The sequence below is a fragment of the Muscardinus avellanarius genome (genome assembly GCF_963383645.1).
Source record: "Muscardinus avellanarius genome assembly, chromosome: 7".
In the NCBI taxonomy this organism is placed as follows: Eukaryota; Metazoa; Chordata; class Mammalia; order Rodentia; family Gliridae; genus Muscardinus; species Muscardinus avellanarius.
The window spans coordinates 79,276,086-79,302,174 of NC_137793.1; the positions used below are offsets into that span (position 1 = coordinate 79,276,086).

A 26,089-nucleotide genomic window follows, 5' to 3' on the forward strand; every position below is an offset into this window, starting at 1 on the left:
TAGCTATGTCCATGGGCCAGGCGTGGTGGTGCACACTTGTAATCCCTGCGCTTAGGAGGTGGGGACAGGAGGATGGCGCAGGTTCGAAGCCAGTCTCGCTGGCTTAGGAGACCCTGTTTTCAAATAAAAATATAAAATAGGGCTGGGAGTGTAGCCTTGAGGTAGAAGGGTTTCTAGGAACCCCAGTACCACCAAAAAAAAAAAAAAAAAAATTAGTCATGTCCATGGATGTTTCCAGTTAAACATTCATACAAATAAATATTAACCTTTTTCTTTATATAGAGATAACACATACATACCTGACATGAACCTTCTGCTGGCAAAAAAAAAAAAAAATCAGAGCTACTAAAAACATTCTCAAGTTTTAAAAATAGTATGGGACACATTTAAACAGCATTCTACATAAATGTAAACCCCTGATTTAATGCCATGATTTTATGGTGCCAGAACCATGGTTGGCTTTAGTTTTTTAAAATAGATAATTGATATCATAACATATTGGCTTATTAATAATTAAGGCATTTTTTCATACAAAGTATCTTAGTGTGAACAGAAAATTTTAATACTGATTATTTACTATGATGTTTTAAACTTTCAAAGTCCTTCAACATAAGAAAATAGCTGTACCCATTTGAGTGTTTTTCTATAAAACATAAAAAATTAATGATGCATGGTCTTTGTGCTTCCTAGTAATAAGTCTTGTATTTTTTCATATAGTATAAATTATATTCTTAGGCAAGATTGCATTAAGACTCAGTATTTTTTTTTTTTTTTTTTTTTTTTGCGGGTCTGGGGATGGAACCCGGGGCCATTCGACCTCCGAGATACAGCCCCTGCCCTATTTTTTATTCTTTATCTTGAAACAGGATCTCACTTAGTTGCGGAGGGCCTTACTAAGTAGCTGAGGCTGTCCATGAACCACGATCCTCTGGTCTCAGCCTCCCAAATGCTGGAATTACAAGCGTGCGCCACCACGCCCGGCTCCAGTAGTTGTGACCAGGTAACCATATAAATTCAGGATGCAGCAAATTTGGGTGAACAACCTTCACAGTGCACTTTCACCTCAAGTTTAAGATGCTCATTCTGGGTATTTTTTCACTTCAATATGAAGTAGACTGTTAGATTTTTATTAGTAGTTTCATTTTGTGGCTTTTTAAAAGAAAAATAGTTTTGATTTCTTTTACAGTTCTTAGAAGAGAAATTGTATAGTACAAGGATGTTCTGAATAACCAAATGCTCTTTAATAGATATAATCTCTCAATGCAACTGTAATAAATAAGCATCTACATCCAGTATATCCTGGAACCAAGGTAAGATGGGGTTCCTGTTCCCATAATCCACTTAACTGTTGTTTTAAAGTCTTATTATTTCCATCATTTATAATTTCTGTTTTGGACAATAGTTCTGACCACCACCTTTTAATTACTGCTTGAAGCCACCTTAAACCAACTATGACATATTCTTCAACTTTGCTTTTAAGTAATGACTTTACTAGAGGCAACAAGTCTACGTAGCAGCCAAGTGAGATATATTGCTTTTCTTCCTGTAAACTGTTGGTGAGCACAGGAAGGCAATCTACCACAACACCAAGATCTTCCATCATCACCAAATAAGCTACAATTTCACTTATACTTTTTTTCCCCTCCAAGTTAAAGCTATATTCTGTTAGGACCCTTGTTAGTCATCAGATTTGAGGTCCCCTCAGTCCGACTTGGGAGGGGCACAAACTGCCTACCCAAGAAGACTTCTGCATGCAGACAGATCTCCAAGGACCAGGTGAGACTGATAAGCAAAGACCCTGACAACTTCCTTATTTCCTAGTATTTTACTCTTTCATTCTCTGATTCATCCATGACTACCTTGATGCTTTTCCATGATACTCATACTCACCCCATGACAGCTTTGCTGTCTTTTGTGATTACAATGTTTTGGTTAAAACTCTCAATAAAAACAAGATGTTAGTGGCAAGACAGGGAGGAGAGATATCAGCTCTCCTCTTTCTCTAAAAGCCATTATGACTCCATTGTTGTTCATGCAAGAGACTTTTAACCAATTAAACAAGCAATCAATATCAACACCATCTGCTACAAATGATGTCCAGCGTGGGTCAGGAAAGCTGAAGTGTTTCAGTGAGTCTGTCTATCTCTTCTTTTTCTTTGTGCTTCCTAGGTTCCTAAGCTGTCAAGGTTGTATGTAACCAGCTTAGCAGGGAAATCCGTAGGATTGGATAACAATCTGGGGAATTTTTCATCTCATATGCATTGTTTGCTTAGACAGGGGATGGAGGATGCTGTTTTCTCTCCTTGGGCTCTCACTGGGGCTTGCTTGAAACCTTTTTGAGAAGCACAGGCCTTTCCTGTGGTTTCTGGGGCAGCTTCTCAGCCTGAGCTGCCCTATGCTGCTGTGCAGCTTTTGACTCCCACTTAATTGGCTGTGGGGAAAACTGAAAGTAAAAATAATGATGCCTTTCCTCCTCCACCTGCTAAATTGCCACCCAACAACTCTAACAACTGATTTAATTCCTTGTACTCCATTATATGTGTCTCTTAAGATGGGCCTGGATAAGGGTTAAAGTTACAGAGAGCCTATCTTTCAACAGATAGTGCAATCATACCTTATTATTATTCAAGGTCCTAATCCAAATAATCCACAGCAAATTTTAAGAGAACATATCTCTTTTGATTTTAAATTATTAAAAAGGCTCCACTCACCTTTTATTGACCCTTGCTTAAAATATAGTGAGGACTATATACATCAGGCTTAAAAATTTATAATTCCATTTTCTAATGTTTGTTCTCTTACACTCTCAAAGTAAATTCCAGGATTCTAAAGCTCTATATCTTAACCCTCCCTCTCTGGCAAACAAGAAGAAAGAAAAAGGCAAATTTACCACTAGACATAACTTTTTTTTTATTACAAACACTATTGTGTTTCATTTTTGAGCTCATAGATTTTTAGAAGTTCATGTTGAGATTATGTGCATGTATTTTTTTGTTCTGATTTATTTTTGTTTTGTCTAACTAATGATCTCTATTGTTTTTTTACTCCTCCTACTTAACAGGTATTCAAGGGTTAGTACTATGTTTAATACCTTGAGAAGTAGGGTATGCAGTAGTGGTGTCTGGCATGGAGTCTTCCTCAAGGATTGACAAATGGCCACCTAAGTCATTTGATTTCATGTCAGCCTTGACTGGTTGGACCCTATCCCAGGCATCCTCTGCTGCATAGGCTTCTATCCTTGTGTATGTCTGTTATATGGTCTACTGCTCACTGGCAAAAACAAGTGTTTGTAATAGGCTGTGTTTTAACATTCAAAACTTTAAATTTGGCACTACATTTAGTAATCTATCTATAAAAATGAAATGCCTGACATTTTCAAGTTGCAAGACACTTGTTTTCTGCCCATGTTGTATGTCTGTATAAGTGTATTGTCTGTGTGTTATATACGTAGTACCAAAATTGACTTTCAAATAAATCAGTTCTCATAAAGATAATAATAATAACAATAGCAACAAATGAATCCAAATATCTTTTAGTTGTTGATAAAAATAATAGTAAAAGATGTCATTGAAAATTATTAATATGAGAAGCCGGCGTGGTGGCGCACGCTTGTAATCCCAGCGCGTGGGAGGCTGAGACAGGAGGATCAAACAGGTTCAAAGCCAGCCTCAGCTACTTAGTGAGGCTCAGCAACTTAGTGAGACCCTGTTTCCAAATAAATTATAAAACAAGGCTTACTTATTTTAAGTAAGGTAAAAATACTTTGTTTCTAATAAAACACAGCTTAAATTTTTTTAGCCTTTGGTATCTAGAATCATGTAGCCCAGAGGTAGAATGCCTCTGGGTTCCATCCGCAGTACCGCAAAAAAAAAAAAAAAAAAAAAAAAAAAAAAAATTAATGTGATTCCTTTCCATGATGCTTGCCAATCAGGGTTGTATCTATATATTTTTGTTAGATGTTTAAAGTATAATAATCATTTTTGTTTGTTTTTTTCTTTTGTAGGAAAAAAAGCTTAAAATACTAACTGTGCTTGTTTTTCACAGATAATCTAAAACAACTATTAAGTGGGTAAATTAAGTAAATATAAATGGTATAAGCTTTTATAAAGGTTGTCTATTATATTTTTAATTGTACATAAGTAAGTTAAAATACTAAAAGTCCTAAATACAAAATATTCTTGGCTTTTTTTTTAACATGAGCAAAAAGCAATATATCTAAGCCTATCAAATGTATTTAAGATTACATTTTTCTAAATGTTAACATAAATTCCTTAAAAAATTGTTAAGAGTTAATTCTTTTTCAATGCTGGGGATTGACCCTCCCAGGGGTAGTCTACCTCTGAGCTATACCCCCAGCCCAATTTTTTATTCTTTATTTTGAAACAGGGTCTCACTAAGTTGTGGAGGGCCTCACTAAGTAGCTGAGGCTGGCCACAAACCTTTGATCCCCCTGTCTCAGGTTCCCAAGTACTGGGATTACAGGTGTGCGCCACCACGCCTGGCAAGAGTTAATATTTTTTTTCTTTTTTTTTGGTGGTACTGGGGTTCCTGGAAGCCCTTCTACCTCCAGGCTACACTCCCAGGCATATTTTATACTTTTTATTTGGAAACAGGGTCTCCCAATCCAGCGTGGCTAGCTTCAAATCTGCGTGATCCTCCTGTCTCCGCTTCCCAAGCACGGGGATTACAAGTGTGTGCCACCACGCCCGGCAAGAGTTGAATTTTAATTAATACATGATTCTATATATCAAAGGCTAAAAATTTTTTAAGCTGTGTTTTGTTAAAAACTGTTAGAAACAAAGTCTTTTTACCTTACATAAAAAAATTTGAATAAATAAAATGATTTTTATAAGGATTGTTTTAAATATAAGAAAGCCCAATAGATACAAAGAGATGCTTATAGATATAAACTCAGGGCCATCCTGTAACAGCTAAGTGGCAGCTCAGCAAGGACCCTAAAATGTCCTTGGTCTGACTGAAGTGAGGTTGTATATCACTCTGCCTATGCCAACAGACAGCTTAAAAACCTGCACGGGGAGGATGGCTGGTGTTATCTGCGATCTGTCTGTTATCTGTTTTAGAGTCTTGACACTAGTCTGGGCTCTTTAGGTCAAAATGAGAGAAAAACAGAGTAAGCCTACTCCCTTAGATTTCATGACCAAAAACTTTAAAAAAAGAGCTTATACAGATGATTACAGACCCAAACTAACCCCCAAAATATTACATGCTCTGTGCAAGATAAAATGGTCAACTTTTAGAAAGAATTGGTTGTCAAAATGTCTCATTAGATCTAGGCATCACCCAACATACTTGGGACCAAGTCACAGATAGCTCAAAATGTTTGGATCATTTCCACTGACAATTGGGTGTAACTGGTTCAGACCTCGCATTGCTGTGAAGTCTTATCTACTCTAGTGGTCAGTCAGAAAATCAGAGGCAGCAACCAACTGAAGCCCAACTATGTACATGACAGCAGCTGCCAGCACCCATCACCACATCCTAGCCCAACCAACTAGCAATCCAGTCTGGCAAATGGGACTCTGACTGCCACCTTCTGTGCCAACCCCACCAGCAACATCTGATAGAGCTACAGAAAAGCCCTGTTTAAAAAAAAAAAAAGAAAGAACTGAAAAGCCACAGGCCCTGGGTGACCTTCTCTAGTCTATCTTCCAAAGACAGAATCCTACTTGGCCTGATTAAGCCAACTTTTCCTGCTCTTGTCAACACCAAAGGAAGATGCTATGTTTTACAGGCACAAGTCTGTTGGGCTAAGAAAAACACCCCAACAAAAGGCCCCATCCCCTGTTTGGCACTGGAAGAAATACAGCTCCATTTAAAGAGACTTTAAATAACATGGCATTATCATGTTGTGCCAGTCCCAGTGAAACTCTCTTTTGCCAGTCAAAAAGCCAGAAACCCAGGATTACCAACCAGGGAAGGACTTGTGGGTCATCCACGAGGCCACAGTTATCCTACATCTTCTAAGTTTGCTCCCAGTCATTACAGCCTGGCTCACATGCGTGGGGAGTGCTTTCTTCAGTATCAGTCTGACTCCTGTAAACCAAGAACCCGTTTCCTTTGAGTGAAAAGACCCAGAAGTTAAAACTAAAACCAGTACACTTGGGGGCCCAGGTCTAAGTATCTGAGATTCACCAACCAGAAAGGAAAAAAACTGTTTCAGGCAAAAATAAAAATAGAAAAAAGAAAAAAGGAGACAGTCTAAGCTATTCACCAAACTGAAAGCCCTCCAGGCATTTTTTAAAGTGATAGGGGTCTGTCACATTTGGATTCCAAACTTTGCTGTCATAGTAAAACCCCTTTGTGTATAAAAAAATACAACAGGCCTTTCAACAACTTAAAAGGCAACTGCCAAAAGGCCTTTCACCTTGATTGTCTCAAAAAAGAAGAAAGACAGCATTCCAGATTCTGATCCAGCAACCAACGCCAGGCTCACTGTATGAGAACTCTCGTATACAGCTGAAGGTGGTACATACCTTGAATCCAGTCACCTTGCTGCCAGACAGCAATGAGCCATCGATCCAGGACTATGAAAAACTGTGGATGCAAATCCACTCAGAGAGGGCTGACTTAAAGCAAACAATGGACCGACTTTTGTGGCAAAAGTCACTCAGGACATGGCACTTGGCATAACCCAGGAGTTATACTCCACATATAGACCACAAAGTTTAGGCAAAAATAATTAGGGTTAGCCGGGCATGGTGGCACATGCTTGTAATCCCCACATTTTGGAGGCTAAGACAGGAGGCTTGCACAGGTTCGAAACCAGCCTCAGCAACTTAGTGAGACCCTGTTTCCAAATAAAGATATAAAATAAGGTCTGGGCCTGGAGGTAGAAAACCCCTGAGTTCCACCCCCAGTACCACAAAAACCAAAAACAAAACCAAAAATAATTAGGGCTAACAAAACTGGGTTTAAAAAAATATGGAGAAAAAACCCTAAAATTGCTACATTCTAATTCCTGAGTTGGCTTTCTCATTTCTCTTCTTTGTTTACTAAGATAACTATACTGTTCTAGGTTGCTTACAATGTAAACATCCGAAAAGAAAAACTTAACTCTTTAAAGTTCAGGCCATGGGAGGCAGAGACAGGAGGATAGCGCAGAGACCATTAAAAAAAAATATATATATAAAATTCATGATTGATTTTTCTAGGTCTCTAAAGAATGTCACTGGTATTTTAATGGGAATTGCATTGAACCTATAGATCAGTTTTGGCAGAATGGCCATTTTGATGATATTTATTCTGCCTATCCATGAGCACGGGAGATCTTTCCATCTTCCAAGTTCTTCTTCAATTTCTTTCTTTAACAGCAACATATGCATACCTATGTTCATAGCAGCACAATTTGTAATAGCCAAAATATGGAACCAACCCAGATCACCATCAACAGATGAATGGATAGCAAAACTATGGGAAATACACACAATGGAATTCTATTCAGCCATAAAGAAGAACAAAATTATATCATTTGAAAGAAGATGGAAAGCCCTGGAGAACATTATGTTAAGTGAGATCAGCCAAGCACAGAAGAAGATACATATGTTTCCTCTAATGTGCCCAAACTAGGAAACACAAAGAATACCAGAGGGACTCCAGATATTGAAGGGGAAATACTAGCTAAGTTTGGATGGTAAGATAGGAGAGGAGGAAGGCCGGTCTCGATTAATAAGGGTCTACACTTGAACATGTGTAAAATTATGAATAAGACATGGTTAACCTGGACAACCATTGGTGGGGGGAGGGGAAATGTGGGCGAATTATATTTACACCAAATATATTTAATATACTATATAATATATTTATATATAGTATATATATTTAGTAAATATAGTATATATATAGTAAATATATTTAATATAGTATATAAAAATATACTATATTTACACCAAATATAGTGTAAATGTATACTATTTATGTTCAATAAAAAAATTGTTATAAAAAAATATACACACACACACACACACACACACACACACACACACACACACGGTCTGGGAGTGTAGTCTGGAGGTAGAAGGGTTCCATCCCCAGTACCACCAAAAAAATAAAATAAAATAAAAAAATTAAAAAATAGTTCAGGCCATTGTAAAACTTGGACAAATGATTTTAATTTGTTTCTTTTCTTTTTCTTTTTTCCTTTCTTCTACTTCTTCTTCTTCTTCTTCTTCTTCTTCTTCTTCTTCTTCTTCTTCTTCTTCTTCTTCTTCTTCTTCTTTTTGGTGGTACTGGGGTTCCTAAAAACCCTTCTACCTCCGGGCTACACTCCCAGACTCATTTTTATATTTTTATTTGGAAACAGGGTCTCTTAAGCCAGAGAGGCTGGCTTCGAACCTGCGCGATCCTCCTGTCTGTCTCCCAAGTGCGTGGATTACAAGCGTGCGAAATGTACAAAATTATTTCAAAATGAAGCCAAAGAAGGGAATTATGGCAGAAAAGAACCAATATGTAGGGATGAGAGAGAGAGAGAGAGAGAAAGAGAGAGAGAGAGAGAGAGAGAGAGAGAGAGAGAGAGAGAGAGAGAGAGATAAAGAAGGTACATGAGGATGAGAAATTTTAGTAAGGAAGAATTAAAAATAGGAAGAATAGCCAGGTGTGGTGGCGCATGCGTGTAATCCCAGCATTTGGGAGGCTGAGACTTGAGGATTGCGGTTTGTGGACAGCCTCAGCTACTTAGTAAGGCCCTCCATAACTTAGTGAGACCCTGTTTCAAAAAGAAAGAATAAAAATAAGGCAGGGGCTGTAGTTTGGAGGTCAAATGCCCCTGGGTTCCAGCCCCAGACCCGCAAAAAAAAAAAAAAAAAAAAAAAAAAAAAGAATATTTTAGAAATAAGAAAGTATCGTGTATGGTAAAGTTTATCATAATATTCCCTCAAATGGGAAAGGAAAGAATAGGATACTATCAGAAGACAAAAAGTAAGTAGTAGGGTTGAGTATATCATAGACTGTGGAGGATAAAAGAATACTGGATGTGTGATAAAGATGGTCATATTTACAAATTATTCAAAAGGCCTATAGTGGTGTTCTATTAAGATAATTTCTTTTGTTAACATTCTACTGTCTCTGTTTATCTAAGTATCTGTCTATGGTTATCTAAGTTTCACTGAAAAGGTTAAATTTAACTTTATTTTTGCAGGTCTGGAGATGAAATCTAGGGGCATTTGACCTCTGAGCTACACCCCCTGTCCTATTTTTTATTCTTTATTTTGAAACTGGGTCTCACTGAGTTCCACAGGGCCTCACTAAGTAGCTGAGGCTGTCTGCAAAGTGCAATCCTCCAGGTCTCAGCCACCCGAATGCTGGGATTACAAGCATGTGCCACCACGCCCAGCTAAAGTTAACTCTTATGTAACTATAATGCTACATTTGTGCTTCCCAAATGTTAAAAATATATAGATGGGTATTAGACAAAACATCAGTCAGTTTAGCTATCCCAGTCCATCACAGCCAGCAGCCCTAGAGAGAACACACTAGACTGCTCATGACAAATCTGAAAAGTCAAGACAGCTCTTCTCGAGGAGGAGGACTCACTCTGCTTGAGTCACACTCAGACGCTGACAAGACGGCATGACGGATTTCAGGCCACAAAATTGCTCCTTAAAGTTTATGTCATACGTACTTTAAGATTGGCTTTCTTAGTGGAATTTACGATGGTCTTAATTTTAACACATAGCTGTCTATCCAATGCAAATTTGACTTTGCGTTGTTAATATGAAAAAACTATTGGCATTCACCATTAATATATCCAAAACCGACAAATCTGTTGTCAGATTTGATGCATGTCAGTTGCTATCTTGTGGCAGCCTGGAAAACCAGTGACAGTTCTCCCAGTCTGACAAATAACTACCGGCCTTGTCTCAAAATACCAAAAAGGAGAAAATGTTGGAAGCCTGGTTAGTCATCAGCTTTGAAGTCACCTCAGTCCTGCTGGGGAGGGGCACAAACTGCCCAGTCACCCAAGTGGAGGTGTCTGCTTGTAGAAAAATTGCCAAGGACCAACTGAGACTGGTCAGCCAAGACCGACAGCTTCCTTATTTTCCAGGATTTTACCCTTTCATTCCCTGATTCATCCATTACTACCTTGATACTTTTCCCAGACTATCCCATGACTGCTTTGCTGTCTTCTGTGAGTACAATGCTTTGGTTTAAACTCTCAGTACCAGCAAGACCCCGGTAGAAGGACAAGGAGGAGAGATATCTCTCTCATCCCCAGCCCGCTCAGCTGCCTTCTTTTTCTGAAAGTCATTATGACTCCATTGTCATGAGAGAGACCTTTTGCCAAACCAATCAATCAACACTGACACCATCCATGACAACAATCAATCTCGGATCCTGCTGAAAAAACACTTGGGCCATTGTTTCATGGTCCTGAGAAACCTCAGGAAACAACCCACTATATTTTGATGATGGGCTTTCTGTCTGTGAAGAACCAGGATCACTGGAGTTAACCAAATATATTCAACTATCAGGGCGTGATTTTTCAGGCAGGTGGCCTGTACAAGCCAGTTTATTTTCTTTATTTGCCATATCATAGCCCTCACTTCCAGGGGACTGTTTTTTTTTGTGTGTGTGACAAAGACTTAGAAAAGGTAGATGAACTTTCTTTCTGTGATAGATGTCAGATTACATAGTTTATCTGGGCTTTTCACAGCTTGTCCAACTGTTCTCTATATGTAAGAAGCCAATTGTTTTGGAAATCCCTTAACCTTCTTCATGCTCTTATTAGTGAAATTAAAGATCCTTTTTCTAGGAAGATCAATGGAACAATCCTCGATATTATTACAAAAGTTCCACTTTTTAACACTGTGAGTTTAAGGTGGCATAATCTCTTAAATACTGGCACCTCATGGTACTGTGGTGCCTTAGCCCAGCTGTGGTTCTTACCACCCATGCCTGGCAGCCTAGAGCGCCCCTCGGCTCCCAGACCAGGCCCCACTCGGAGCCATTTGCTGTGTGCTGGATTCCATCTTGAGACTGGTGAATCCATTGTTTTGGGTCTCTGGTTGGTGCACTAGATGGCAGTGGTGGGGAGCATCTGATGGAACGAGCTGCTCACTTTATGTTCAGGAAGCAAAAGAGAAAGGGGGGAGGCAGAGTACCACAGTCTCTTTCATGAGTATGTCTTCAATAACCTAAAGACTTCCCTCTTGTCTACGCCTAATGGTTTGATCACCTCCGAGTAGTGCCACCCTGGGGAACAAGCCTTTAACACATGTACCTTTGGGGGATGTTCAAGGTTCAAACTATAACATACGGTGGCAATAGGACTCTAAAATATTTTTGGAGAGTTGTTTGAAACTGTTTACAATAAGTCAGTGAGACCCAGTCTTGATTTTTGTGATTACTAAAGATATTTTTTGTTATCCTCCCAAAGATTTCAAAACTATCATTGCTTCTTTAAGAGTAATAAGAGCTAACACTTATACAGTGGTTGAGTGGAGCTAGGCAAAGTTCTAATTATTCTATGTATAAAACCAAACTGAACTCTCACAATAACCTATGCAAGAAAAATACATTTGGTTCATTTTCTTTTTTTTGGTAATTTTCTTTGAAGTACAAATCCCGTGTGTATATTGCTGAGTAGTGGGACCCAAGTGCTAACACGTGGTGCAAATAGTCTGGCAATGCAGGCCTGGGTTTAGGCATGGAACTCCTAATGAAGAAAGTGAACATGACAGAGAAATGTACACAAAAGATTCTGAGAGCTCATAAATATGAATAATGCCACTACAGAGACATAGCAGGATAAGAAGGTGGGATGTGCAATCGAAGAGAAAAGTTCGTTTCGAATGTTGCCAAGAGGTTCAGTATTATGAGAGCTCAAAAATGTTCGTTGACTCTAGTGATACAGAGAACTTTGGTGAGAGCTGTTTCTGTAGAGCAATGGGAGGAGAAACAGATGAATTGGATTGAAGGAAGAAGAGTATATGAAGAAATTAAAGTAGTGAGTTCAGGCTATGCTTTAAAGTTTATCAGTGAAGAAGAGGAGAAATATAGGACAGTGGTTGCTAGTTAAGGGGCAAGTGGGATCAGGGATTTTTTTAAAAAAATTTAACACTACTATGATGGATTCAGCAGAGAGATGTTAAAGATATATGCTAGAGAAGTATAATGCTACCTCCTGGGAAGGTATGGGGTTTAGGTTGCTTATGACTGTGTCTATCTGCATCTGTCTGGGTCTATTTACTATCAGTCTCTTGGCTTTGAGTGGACTTTTTATCTTGATTCATAAGCACAATCTGTGACTGTTAGTCTCGGAGTCAGGCCTTTCTGGTACTCTCAGCCCATTTGTTTTTCTTATTCCTCCCTCCCCTTGGGGAGAATGTTGAGTGAGGGGGAGACCCCTGGGCCTGTTCAGGGAGGAGAGAGCCTTGACCACAGCTTCCGGGGCCTTGGTTTGTCAGCCTATCATGAGCTCTCTTCAGGAAATAGTCTGACTTCTTCCAGAAGCTCTATGGCCTCCTGGCCCATTTATCTTCCATGTCAAGCATAGGGCTCATTTCTTGTCATCCTCACAGTAAGAGAGAGATAGCGATAGATAGAGATAGAGATAGAGATAGAGATAGAGAGAGAGAGAGAGAGAGAGAGAGAGAGAGTTGCTTATTTATATATCTATATTTTGAATAGCAGTTTTTTTTTTTAGTGGCACTGTGGATTGAATCTAAAGACAATATACCTCTGAGCTAACACCTCCAGCCCTATTTTATTTGTATATTTTGAGACAGAGTCTCACTAAATTGATGAGAGCCTCACTAAGTTGCTGTGGCTGGCTTTGAATCTGCAATCTTCTTGTCACAGCCTCCCTTTCTTGGATTGCAAACATGTGCCACCAGGTCTGGTTTTTGCATAGAATTTTTTGGTATTTAAAGTTTTTTTTTATTAATTAATTAATTAATTAATTAATAATACGGAGGATTGAACCTAGGGGCATTCTACCTCCAAGCTATACCCCTGTTCCTATTTTATTTTTGCTTTGAAACAGTCTCACTAGGTTGTTGAAAGTCTCACTACTTGCTGAGGCTGCCCTATAATTTCTAATCTTCCTGTCTCAGCCTCCCAAGTACTGGAATTACAAGAGTGAACCACTTTTGTTTTCTAAGCTAAGTTTTATAATTTAAAATAGTTCTTAAGTCTGAAGTCCTAATATATCCTTTCCACTTCTTTTTATTTCAAACACTCGATGTCACTGTGCTCCTAGTGAGATTATTTTAAACCCCCAAAGGTGAATTTTTAAAAATCTTATTTGATCTAAAATTTCTTTCAAATTTAATCCATTTACATTTATTGTTACTAATATATTTCTGATAATATTTGGTTGTATTTCTGATACTCTTCATATATTTTCTATTTAATATATATGTTTTTATATGTTTTCTCTTTTCATGACATAGTTTGGTTGGATTGTATTTTCTTTATTCCTGATTCTTATTTTCCCCTACATGTTTAGAAGTTATAAATTTTTCTAACAAGGGCTAAAATTTAGCAGTGCAATTTTGAGACAAGGAAGGGCTGTAGAATTATTCTATTACTATAATTAATCTTACTATTGTTAAGTATTTTAGTGTTGTTGTATTTTTAACACTTCTCTGATTTATCTGTTATTATACTCATTATTTTTTGAGACAGTTATTAAAATTCCTTAACATGTTTTAACAGTTATTTTGTTCTCTATTATATCATATACTCAATTTCTCTCTTTTAAGTTCATTTGCTTTTCTGTTGAGTTATATCTTAAGTAGTTCTTCAACAAATACCTGTAGGCTTTACTCTTTCTATGTCTGAAAATGCATTTACTTCCTCCTCCTCCTCCTCCTTCTCTTCTTCCACCTCCTTCTCCTACTTCTCCTCTTCCTCTTCCTCCTTCTTTGTAGTACTGAGGATTGAACTCAGGGGCATTCTACCCCTGAGCTATACTCCCAGCCCTATTTTTTAATTATTTATGTATTTATTTTTAATTTTTAATTGGTGTACTGTATTCATACATCATAATGGTATAAAGAAAATACTTTTGTAGACATACATGCACACATCGCCCAGTTAGCGCCTACCCAATCCCCACCCCATTCCCTCCCCATCCCTCCTTTTCATGCTTGGCTTAGTGGTTGACATCTAGTTTTATAGCAATTTATCCAATATTAATGATGATAATCTCACATAACAGTTTCATTTGTCTGATACCAAGCTTTTGATGATTTAAAGATAACATTTCCATTTTTTTTTGCTTTCTTTCTTACCAGAGAATATTTTTTTCTTTTTTCTTTTTAGGTGAAACTATCATACATTTATTTATTTATTTTTCAGAAAAAATCTATCCTGATATGGAATATGGACTCTAGATACCCAAAACAATCTCAAGAAGAACAAAGCTAGAAGATGTATATTTTCTGATTTCAAACCATGTAAAGCTACAATAATTGTAACAGTGTAGTACTGTTCTAAAGGCAGATACATAAACCATTGGAGTTAAATAAAAGCCTAGAGATAAATTCTTCCATATATTGTCAAGTTATTTTTGACAAGGTTTCCATGAACATTTGGTGGAGGAAATAATTATCTTTTAACTAAATATTGTTGAAAAATAATAATTACATGGAAAAGAATAAAATCGGACCCTTACCTAAAACATATACAAATATTAAATCAAAATAGATAAAAAACCTAAATATAAATCTTAATACTATACACTTTTAGAAGAAAATCTGGGTCATAAAACCTCACAACATTGAAATTGGCAGTGATTTCTTGGATATGATTTCAATGGCACAGGCAACAGAAGGGTAAATAAACTCCCCCCAAATTAAAAAAAAATATTGTATATCCAAAGACAATGTAAACAGAGTTAAAAGTTACTGATAGAATGGGATAAAATATTTCCAAATGCTATATCTGAAGGTATATTAATATTCCAACTAGACATCCTAAAAATTAGCAACAATAAAAGCAAACAATACAATTTAGAGATAGGTAAAAGACTAACATAAATAATGAATCTCCACAGATAACCAATCTTAGTTGTCTGTTGGATGGAAAATCTTGTTTCTCTGGTTCTGGTGTGTGTTACCTATTTCTTCTTTGTAGTTAATCTCTTTGAGTATTTTCTCTAGCGCTGGTTTTGAAGACATAAATTCCTTCAGTTTCTGTTTGTCATGGAAGCTTCTTATTTCCCCATCTAATTTGATAGAAAGTTTTGCTGGGTAGGAAATTTTTGGCTGGAAGTTGTTTTCTTTCAGAGTTTGGAATATGTTACTCCAAGCCCTTCTGGCTCTCATGACTTGGTTTGGGAAGTCTGGAGTGATTCTAATTGGTTTGCCTCTGAATGTCACTTGGCCCTTTGTTTTTGTTGCCTTTAAGATTCTCTGCTTGGCTTCCACATTGGTCATTTTGACAATTATGTGGCATGGGGATCCTCTTCTCCGATTCTGTCTAAAGGGAGTTCTAAAGTTTCCTGGACCTGTGTATCAACCTCTTGCTCTATGTTTGGAAAATTTTCTATTACTTCCTTGAAGAGGTTGTTGATCCCTTTGGTTTCACTTTCTTTTCCCTCCTCTATTCCAATTATTCTTAGGTTAGCTCTTTTAAAATGGGCCCATATTTCTTCAATGTCAGATTCCTGCTGTCGGATTTTTTTTTCTAAATTAGAAACTATGCGTTCATTTTTGGATTGCTCATCTTCTAAGAGCGAGATTCTACTCTCCATGTGGTCTAATGGGTTGTTTGTACTTTGAATTGAGGCCTTTATTTCATTAATTGCCTCCTTTATCTCTTTTTGGCTCTCTCTGAGTTCTTTTCGAAACACCTCTATTATTTCTACAGTTATTTTCCTCATTTGATCTTCTAAAAATCTCTGAATTTCTGTTTTATCAGGTTCTGATGTTGTGGGGTTGTGGCCATTCATTGCTCCAGTATTATTCCTCTTTCCCATGATTTCGGAAGTTTGTGCCTTCTCTGGGTTCTTCCCTTGGGTCACTACGACTTTACTTAAGGTGCTCTGGATCTCGAGTCTGTAGTATCTCGGTCCCCACTACTTCTTTACTGGGTTGTATCGCAGAGTCTCAGACCCTGGGAGTCAATTGAGGCTGCTTTAGACTATGGGGGGTGCTAGGTTGCACGTTCTCCTATGGTGTGATATCTCTGCCACCGCCACTCCCCCACTGGGTGAAGTCCCAGGGAGTACAGTACTGGGATTTCTCCTCTAGGGGCCCCAATTTGACTCACTGTTGAGTGCGCAGATGGAGCTGTAGTGGACTCAGTGAATTTGCTGCTGCTGCCGCTGGTGGTAATATGGCGCCGCTGTCACGCTCTCAGCCTTGAGGCTGGTGTATTTCTTCTCTGGTTTTGAGCTTTGCTCTGAGTCCCTGCAGGGTGTGCTGAGCCCAGCCCCTGGGAGCTTTAGATGCTCCCTGCTCTGAGAAATCTGTCGAATCCTGCCCGGCTGTTCCGCAGTGGCTCACCTCGGCTTGCTGTCCGCCGCTACTCTCTGGAGCCTGGTGGGCTGTTGAGTGCGTTCGGCTGGAGCCATCCGGTGAGTTCGCCGCTGCCGCGGGCAGTAAGGCACTGCTGCCGCATCCTCGGGCTTGAGGCTGGCTTATCTCCTCTCTGGCTCTGAGCTCCGTTATGAGTTCCCCTCCTCTCTGGAGCCTGGTGCTGCAAGGGATAATGGCGCCCGCCGCTTCGTGCCATGGCTCCAGCTGCAGCACTGCGGTCTGGTTTCTTTTTGGTGTCTCGTTTTTCCAGCCCTCTTTTTTCTCTGTCCCTTGTAATTACATTTTTTTGTTTCTCTGCTGATGGTATTTTCTGGGTATGAAAGGCACTGATTTTGTGGTAATAGAGATTGGTTGTTAGCGGGGCTTGTAAGCCCCACTTTTCTCTGTCGCCATCTTCCCGGAAGTCTAATTCTTTATTTTGAAACAGGGTCTCACTAAGTTACGGAGGACCTCACTTAAGTAGCTGAGGCTGGTTTCGAACCTGTGATCCTCCTGTCTCGCCTCCCAAGTACTGGGATTACAAGTGTGCACCATCATGCCAGGCTCTCATCTTTTTCTTGAATGGTAGTTCTGGTGGGTAGGGAAAAAAAAAATCAAACACAAAAAAATTTGAAAGAATCGTGCCGTGAACACATATACCAACCATCTAGATTCAACAATTGTTAACATTGCTCAGCTTTTGTGTCTCTCTCTCTTCTTCCTTCCTTCCTTCCTTCCTTCCTTCCTTCCTTCCTTCCTCTCTTTCATATGGGAGGAGTCACCTTTAAGCTACACCGTCAGCCCTTTTTTTTAAAAAAAAAATTAAAATGGGGTCTTTCTAAGTTGCTGAGAGTTTTTACAAGTTGCTGAGGCTGGCTTTGAACCTGTGATTCTCCTATCTATGCCTCCGAAGTACTGGATTACAGATGTGTACCAGTACACCTGGTCCATCTTATTTTCTTTTTAAAAGCATTTCAAAATAAGTTGTAAACATCTGTATACTTCATCGGTAAACATTTAGCCTGCATATCCATTAACCAGGATTCAATATATGTTTGGAGACTTTTTCGAAATAAATTTATATTATGCACAAAACTTAAAGGCATCATTTTATGAGTTTTAGTAAGCACATATAACTGCATAATGCATGCTCTCACAAAGCTATAGAATGTTATTATCACTCCAGGAAATTCCATCATGCTCCTTCAGAGGTAATCCCCAGTATCCTCTTTGAGAGACTAACACTGTTGAAATTTATTTTTCATTATAACCTCATCTGATAGCTCTAGAATTTTGCATGAACAGAATTATGTACCATATTTTCTTTTGTTTAAAGATTTTTCATTCAGCACAATGTCTTTAAATTTATCCATGATATCTGCATGATCCTGCATTTATCTGTAGCTTGTTTCATTATTGAAGACTATTCTACTGAATGAGTAACACACAGTTTGTTTATTCTATAGTAATAGACACATGCTGTTTTTACTTTTCTTTTTGGCTATTTTGAATAAAAGTTATGTGAACTTTTTTTCTTCTTCTTCTTCTTTTTTTTTTTCTATTTTTGCAGTACTGGGGATGGAACCTAGGGGCATTCTACCTCCAAGCTACATCTTCAGCCCTATTTTTTATTCTTTATTTTGAAACCAGGTCTCACTGAGTTGCAAAGGGCCTAAGTAGTAGCTGAGTCTGTCTGTGAACCATGATCCTCCTTGTCTTAGCCTCCCAAATGCTGGGATTACAAATGTGTGCCACCACGCCCGGCTTATTCTTTATTCTGAAACAGGTTCTCACTGAGTTGCAAAGGTCCTCACTAAGTAGCTGAGGCTGTCCGCGAACTGCGATCCTCTTGTCTCAGCCTCCTAAATGCTGAAATGAACATTTTTTGAACAAATCTTTTTTGTGAATATGTGGAACTTATGGGTTGTAGTAGAGGTGAATTTGAGCTTTATATGAAGCAGCCACACTATTTTCTGAAATGGTTTATAATTTCATATTCCCATAACAATGTTTGATAGTTCTAATGCCTTCATATCCATGTCAGTATTTCATGTTGTTAGTCTTTTTAATTTTAGTCATCCTGTTAGGTATATATGGCAGCTCATTGTGTATTTCACCATTTTATGATTCTCTTGTTCATGTCACAATCTTAACGTGTCAGTAATACATTCATTTATTTGTAGCTAATTTTTTTCCCATGGTAGCTTTAAAGATTTTCTCTTTTCCTTATATGCTGAGAAATTTCACTACAATAAATCTAGGTAGGTCTGGATTTGTTAGTTTTGTTTATCCTGATTTTTAATTTCTAATTTCTGAAAGTTTTGTCTCATCATATCTCTGCATATTGCTTCTCCCCATTTCTATGGCTTTTTTTTTTCTTTTTTCTTTTGGTGGTGCTGGAGATGGAACCCTTCTACCTCTGGGCTACACTCCCAGACCCATTTTATATATTTTTTTATTTGGAAACTGGGTTTCTTAAACCAGCGAGGCTGGCTTCGAACCTGCGCGATCCTCCTGTCTTTGCCTCCCAAGTGCAGGGATTACAAGAGTGTACTACTATGCCTGGCCTTCTATGGCTTTTCTCTCTCTCTCTCTCTCTCTCTCTCTCTCTCTCTCTCTCTCTCTCTCTCTCTCTTTTTGTGGGTCTGGGGATTGAATCCAGGGGCATCCTACCTCCGAGCTACACCCCCTGCCCTATTTTATAATCTTTATTTTGAAACAGGGTCTCACTAAGTTGTGGAGGACCTCACTAAGTAGCTGAGGCTGTCTGCCAACTGCGATCCCTCCGGTCTCAGCCTCCCGAATGCTGGGATTACAAGCGTGCGCCACCACGCCCGGCTTGGCTTTTCTCTTTAGGGAATTCTTTGTAGACATACATGGAGTCTCTCCCTTCATTGTGGTGCTTATAATTTACATTTCCACATTCTATTTATTTCTCTGGGGTATGTTCTATATAATTTAATTTTCCAGCTAATTAGATCTGGATTGTTATTTTAACATGCAAAGACAACTTTTTATTTGTCATAAAGTTCTCTCCTTAAGGATTTTTATTTTGTTCTCCTTCTCTGCCTTCACTGAATGCTTAAAAATAAAGTTTAAAGCCTCTTTTATATTGCTGTGGCATATATTATTCCTCAGTTGTCCTTTTTTCTCATTTCTTATATGGTTTAATTTATTATATTTTTTGCATAATTTGTAATTATGTCTGTATACTCAGTATTGGGAGAAATTTTTGTCAGCCAGGACCTTAAGGTGTACTGGTTGGTATGAATTTTTTGCATGGTGCACTTTCTTACTGGTTTCTGACAGGGCTATGTGAGCTTCAGTATATAATTTCTTGGCATAGAATATGAAGGTAGTTGGGAAAGTTCTGTTCCATACATGTGGAATGCTTAGTTTAGAGGCTATGATTTTTGAAGGTTAACTGTTTCTCCTCATAGTCTGGATAAGTTGAGAGCTCAACTGGTAGGTATTGTTTTTCCAACCTCCTGGTTCCATCAGGGGTCCAGTCCTAGTTTTTTCTTTCAAGTCTGAGGCCTATAACCTCAGCCCATATCATCACACAATTCTAAAACTATAGCCCCTCACATGCATTTTTTGGGGTTCTCTCTGCCCCCAAACACCACCACTACTGACTCCTACTAACTGCTTTTTAATTTTTGTGGTACTGGGGATGGGACCCAGCGGCCTTCTACCTCTGGGCTACACTCCCAGACCTATTTTATACTTTATTTGGAAACAGGGTCTCACTAAGTTGCTGAGACTCTCACTAAGTAGCTGAGGCTGGCTTCGAACCTTTGAGATCTTCTTGTCTCAGCCTCCCAAGTACTGAGATTACAAGCATGCACCATCACACCCAGCTAACTGCTTATATTTGACATGTAAAATTTCCCTTTCTGCGTTTGAGCTTGGAAATATATTAAAACACATTTAAAAATAATTTACATGATATTTTTAGATGTCTGGTAGAAAGGCATACTCAACTGCGTCTTAGTTCAGTCTACCATTTTATTTGTATGTTTCTACTTAATCTCTAAAATCCCTTGTAGTTTGTCCCTCATCTCCCTACTCCACTGAAAATGCTTCTACTATATGCTCTCAACTGGCCAAGTAGTGCTTAGATCAGTGTTCTTCCAGTGTTGACCTTTATAGTGTACAACATACAATGCTTATCTTCACCCTTCTCCCTCTGAGCTTCTACAAAATGTCTCCCAGTTTTCCCCCGCTTCTGAACTGCTCTATTTCAGTTTCCTTTGAAAGCTATAAGCTGGTGGTTTTTCAGCCTTTGACTCCACATGGAAGTTTCTCTTGAGCTCTAGGCCTGTCTATCCAACTGCCTACTGGATATCTCTTTACAACATCTCTCAGGCATCTTAACCTTTCAAAATTGAATGCAGGCTGGGCGTGGTGGCTCACACTTGTAATCCCACATTTGGGAGGCTGAGACAGGAGGATCCGTTTGGAGATAGCTTCAGCTACTACTTAGTGAGGCCCTTTGCAACTCAGTGAGACCTTGTTTCAAAATAAAGAATAAAAAGAAAATAGGGCTGGAGGTGTAGCTTGGAAGTAGAATGCCCCTGGGATCCATTCCCAGTACCACGAAAAAAAAAATTTTTTTTCCCCCAAATCTTTCTTAAGAAATGAAAAGAAGTAGAGTGATATCATTTTTTACCATGAACTTCAAAGGAGGACTATTTTGACATGACTGGAAAAGAACAGCAGTTTGGATATGGCACTGAGGAACCAGATGAATTCTCACCTCAACTTCTGTCTTCTAGGTACATGGGCCATGACATAAATATTTTCAAAACAAATGGAATCTACAGGACTCCAAGACCTTGGAGAAGAACCAAGTCTCAGGTAAGAGGAGGCAAAAAAGTCTTTAGTGAAGAGATCAAGTAGAACTGTGTTTTATTTACAAATAAAGCAGGATGTAGAGCACACAACGGAGAGAGGAGAATCGGCAAATGGAGAAAAATCATGAAGCCCATAAGCAATCATGAAATGTTTGTTCAGTTTCTTGAGCAGGTACCAATCATAACCATCTTTGCTTCATTGGAAACCATCCCAGCATCTGGTGCATGTCAAAATGATTTTTTTATAATAAAATGCGACTTTTATAAATGACTTTTAATTATTTCCCCTGGGGAAAAGAATGTGGTGAAGGATCCTCTTCTCTTTTGATAAGAGAATGTGAGAAAGAAGGATAATTGCTTTGGGCACTTAGGGAAGATATAACCCAATTCTACCACACTTAAAAATGTCTATTGGATTAGCCACAACTGGCTGTGATACCCACAGCAGTATAGCCTTCCCTCTATTATCAAGTTCATGGGGTAAAATTCCCACCGAGGTAGATTCTTTCCCCTTTCTCAGCATCTTGGGTAGATATCTAGATCTATAGTGCAAACAGTATTTTTCAAGGGATAGCATCTGCCTGATACTCTTCCTATAAGTCTATTAAACTTTTTTGGGGGTACTGGATTTTTTGAGCCTGGGACATTTTACTTCTAAGATAAACTCATGGTCCTTTTAATTTTTGTTTTCAATTTTGAAACAGGGTCTGGCTAAGTTGCTGAGGGTCTTGCTAAGTTTCTGAGGCTGGACTAGAACCTGCAATCCTCCTTTCTCAGCCTCCCAAGTACTGGGATAATAGGTGTGCAACACTGAGCCAGGCTAAGCCCAATAGAAGTTTCATTAATAAAAATTACATATATAATAGGTCAGTCTTTGGGTTATAGAAGCTGAAATTTCCTATGTTGTGAATTTCTCCACTTTTAGATATTTCACAGCGGGTGGATGAGTGGTAAAATCACCAAATCACTGCTATATTCAGTTTCTCTTCTGCTTATGTTGCTAATGAGGATGAAGCCCTGGCCTGGCCCCTCGGCTCCCAGGACTCACAGGGCACCCTAAGTCTGAGGGGTTCTTGGCGTTTTGAAATCTGTCACCCAGGCCTCAGAGTCTTCCTGAAGGCACAAATGCAGTTCCTGTGTTTGCCTGATACTGCTGGCCTCATCTGGTATTTGGTGTGTGATGTTGTCTTCTGCTTCTTGTGATAGATTGATCTGTTGCTGGGCAGAGAGATTTTCCTGCCATCTCTTGGACTCTTTCCCCAGCCAATCTGCAGGCATCTGTCTCTCTCTGTCTTCTTTCTGCAGAGTTCTATATTCCTCACTGTTCCTTTTGTGAACTCTCCCTCTCTGCAGCACAGCTTTATTACATTTATGGTTTTTTTTTTTTTTGGGTGGTACTGGGGATGCAACCCAGGGGCCTTCTACCTCCAGGCTACACTCCCAGACCCATTTTATATTTTATTTGGAAACAGGGTCTCACTAAGTTGCTGAGAGCCTCACTAAGTAGCTGAGGCTGGCTTCAAACCTGTGTGATCCTCCTGTCTCAGCCTCCCAAGCGCAGGGATTACAAGCGTGCCACACCATGCCCAGCTTTATTATATTTATGAAAACAAAGATTGTTAAAGTTTGTCTGTGTTTCGAGGGGCTCACATCTATTGTGTGATACAGATGTAAGTGTGTGCGGCTGAACAAAATGCTGAGGGAGGATGCGACGAGGACCATTCGGAGGAAGGGAAGCCCAAAAATATTACAGTAAAATTCCAGAGCTTTTCTTCCAGGCTACATCTTTCACTGTAGAAGTTCTAGCCAGTGGTAGCCCATTTTCTACAGGGAAGGACAGAAGCAGTTTAACTGGCACACTGGTGAGTTATGTACAGTCATACCTCTAAATGAAAAGCAGTTTTGTCTGTTACATAAAAGTACAGGAACTCTCAGCTGGCTTACAAGGCATGCTAGAGAATTGTGAATTTTTTGCAAATTTTAACAAATTGATAAGATGAAAGTTTGCCCTGAGAGTCCTCTGTGACCGTGATAGAGCTCAGACAGAACTTCAAATTCAGCAGGTGCTGAAACTGAAGGCAGAGGAGGGAAGAGGTGTCAAGTGAGAGATGAGAAGCATCAGGTGTGGCGATACATGCCTGTAATCGCAGTTCTTGGGAGGCTGAGGCAGGAGGATCACAGGTTCGAAGACAACCTCAGCAAAGTAGCAAAGTTCTCAGCAGCTTATCGAGATCCTGTTTCCAAATTAAGAAAATAAAATAAAATATGGCTGAGGGTGTGGCTCAGAGGTAGAATGCCTCTGAATTCAATCCCGAACATCACAAAAGAAAAGAAAAGAAAAAAAGGTTGACATTTTAGAGTAGTTTTAGGTCTTTTTATTTCTTCAAGTATGCTACTAAAAATTATACTATTAAAAAGTGCACTCACATACTCACATTAAGAGTACATGTTGAGAACAGTAGTAGTGAGTAGTAGAAGGCATCTTCTTATTCCTTTCACTTATTAGGTAACCTACAAAGGCTTCACATCTTGCACCCCAAATGAATATCATTTATTTCTTTTTTAAATCTTATCCACAGAACATGGGAGCTAACTAAAGTCCGAGAGATTATTAATTCTTTATGACGACTCCCCTGTCTTTATCTTCCATTCACAAGCAGGGTTATGAGGTTTCCTGATGGGTTTTTAATATTGTCCTGGAAAATATCTCCCGGGCATGTTCCTGCTATAGGCAGCCCCGCCTTAAGAACCTTATTCAAAAGAACTTAATCAAATGAAGTGGCCAGGCACCAGACCAGCTTAACTTAGTACCAAGTACATCTCAGTTGAATTCTCTTCTGTTATCTGATTTGTAATTGTACAAAGGACCACTAGACGGAGCTAGGGCTTAAGAATTCACGGTGCTCAGCTGGGTGCCTCGTGGACTGGATAGGAAGCTGTCCAGTGGAATAACTTCCAGTTATAAGTGATCCCAGTTAGCCAGGTGTGGTGGCGCACGCTTGCAATTCCAGCATTCGGGAGGCTGAGACAAGAGGATGGTGGTTTGCAGACAGCCTCAGCTACTTAGTGAGGCCCTTTGCAACCTAGTGAGACCCTGTTTCAAAAATAAAGAATACAAAATAGGGCTGGAGGTGTTGCTCTGAGGTAGAATGCCCCTGGGTTCCATCCCCAGTACCACAAAATAAATAAATAAATAAATAACCCCAGTTATCCCCACTTTATAGACTACATCTGAGCTTGGTATAGTACTTTAAAATTTAGAATGCTATAACTTATACAATATCCTTTGCTCCCCACAGCAACTCTGAGAGACTGCTGGGAAGGAATTTGTTCTTCTATTTTTGAGAATGGCAAAATGACAGGTGTATTTGCAACATGTTAGGCTATATCAGCAGGGTAAATCCAGACCCTGAGGTTCCAGGGCCAGTTGTGTTCTTCTTACATTTGTGTGTGGACTGCTGAACCATCAACTCATCCCTCCTGTGGGGCATAGGCTTAGTCTCCTGCCACGTGCCCTTATATAGTAAACAGGCAGGTACAGAACATGTGCAGATAGAAATCCCCCAAAATAAGTGAACAAAGGAAGGCGGTCTCCTGTCCAGAAATCTTGGCATATGGGATTTCTGCCAGGGGCAGAGTACCTACCTCATCCTGTGCTCTGTGGATTGTCCTCCATGTCAAGGCTGTGGCCCGTTAATTCCAAATATGCAGTTTGGGATGCTGCCCCTCCCCAAGCATCTGCCTTCAAAGACAAGTTCATTAATTTGATGTCGATCAGGCAGTTAGATCCTGTTTCTAACTACATACTGATCACCAGAAGTTGTGCTTAAGTTAAAAAATGTTACATATTTACACGTGTATTTTCTTGGTCTTTTGGTAAAATCTTTCCAGCTTGGCAGAGTGGTGCATGCCTGTAATCCGAGTACTTGAGGCTGAGACAGGAGGATAGCAGGTGCCAGGACAGCCTCAGCCTTAGCAAGACCCTGTTTCAAAATAAAAATAAATAAATAAATAAGAGCTGAGACGGTGACTCAGAGAGGTAGAAGGCCCCTGGATTCAATCTACCCCCTCTGCCTACCTCCGGGACACCAGGTCAGTCAGGAAATTTATCCAAAGTCAGGATTCTGAATGCCTGCCTATGGTAAAGACAGCCTAAGACACCTCTGGTGCTGAACCTGTCAATCTCTGCAAGTCGGCCCACTTACAATACAACTTCATCGGTCATTGATGAGACACTGGCTTGGAAATCAAGCTGGGGCGACTCTGGTCACGTCAGCACACCCGCCGGAGGACAGGAAGGTGTTCCAAGAGCCACGGAGGTCCCGGGTTAGGGCTGAATCCCCCCAGCAAGCAGCTCACGGTGCCCTGCTCTCCCCGCAGTTCCAGGTTGTGCCCAGAGGGTGCCGCTGCATCCCCAGCCTGGGCCGGCCGCGGCAGGAGCCCTGGCTCCGCGTCCCTCCCGCGGGCTGCGGGGGGCGCACGCCCGGCAGGGGGCGCCGCGGGCGCGGGCGCTTCGGCTCCCTCCGCCCACCCGGAGGCGGCTGCAGCGCGGAGCCCGGCGGGCGCGAGTGCACTGCGAGGCGGGCACCGGGAGCAGGCGCGGCCAGGGCGCGAGGGTGGCCGCGGACCGAGCCGCCGCCGCCGCCCGGGGCCCCAGGGGCGCATGGGGCGCGCGGAGCCGCGATCGCGCGCGGGCGCTGCGCGCAGCAGCCTCCTGCGGTGAGAAGTCGCGCCGGGCGCCCCCAGACCCCG

The 26,089-nt window shown here is 40.0% G+C and overlaps 1 pseudogene across 1 annotated transcript; it reads right to left on the bottom strand.

The window, feature by feature from the left end:
• Positions 1 to 1,257: 1,257 nt before the first annotated feature.
• Positions 1,258 to 26,002, bottom strand: LOC308265116 (KATNB1-like protein 1; annotated as a pseudogene). The gene is made up of 4 exons: positions 25,697 to 26,002; positions 23,130 to 23,161; positions 10,323 to 10,821; positions 1,258 to 1,662 (listed from the first exon to the last, which is right to left on the bottom strand). The product of its transcript is annotated as a KATNB1-like protein 1 (transcript).
• Positions 26,003 to 26,089: the final 87 nt, after the last annotated feature.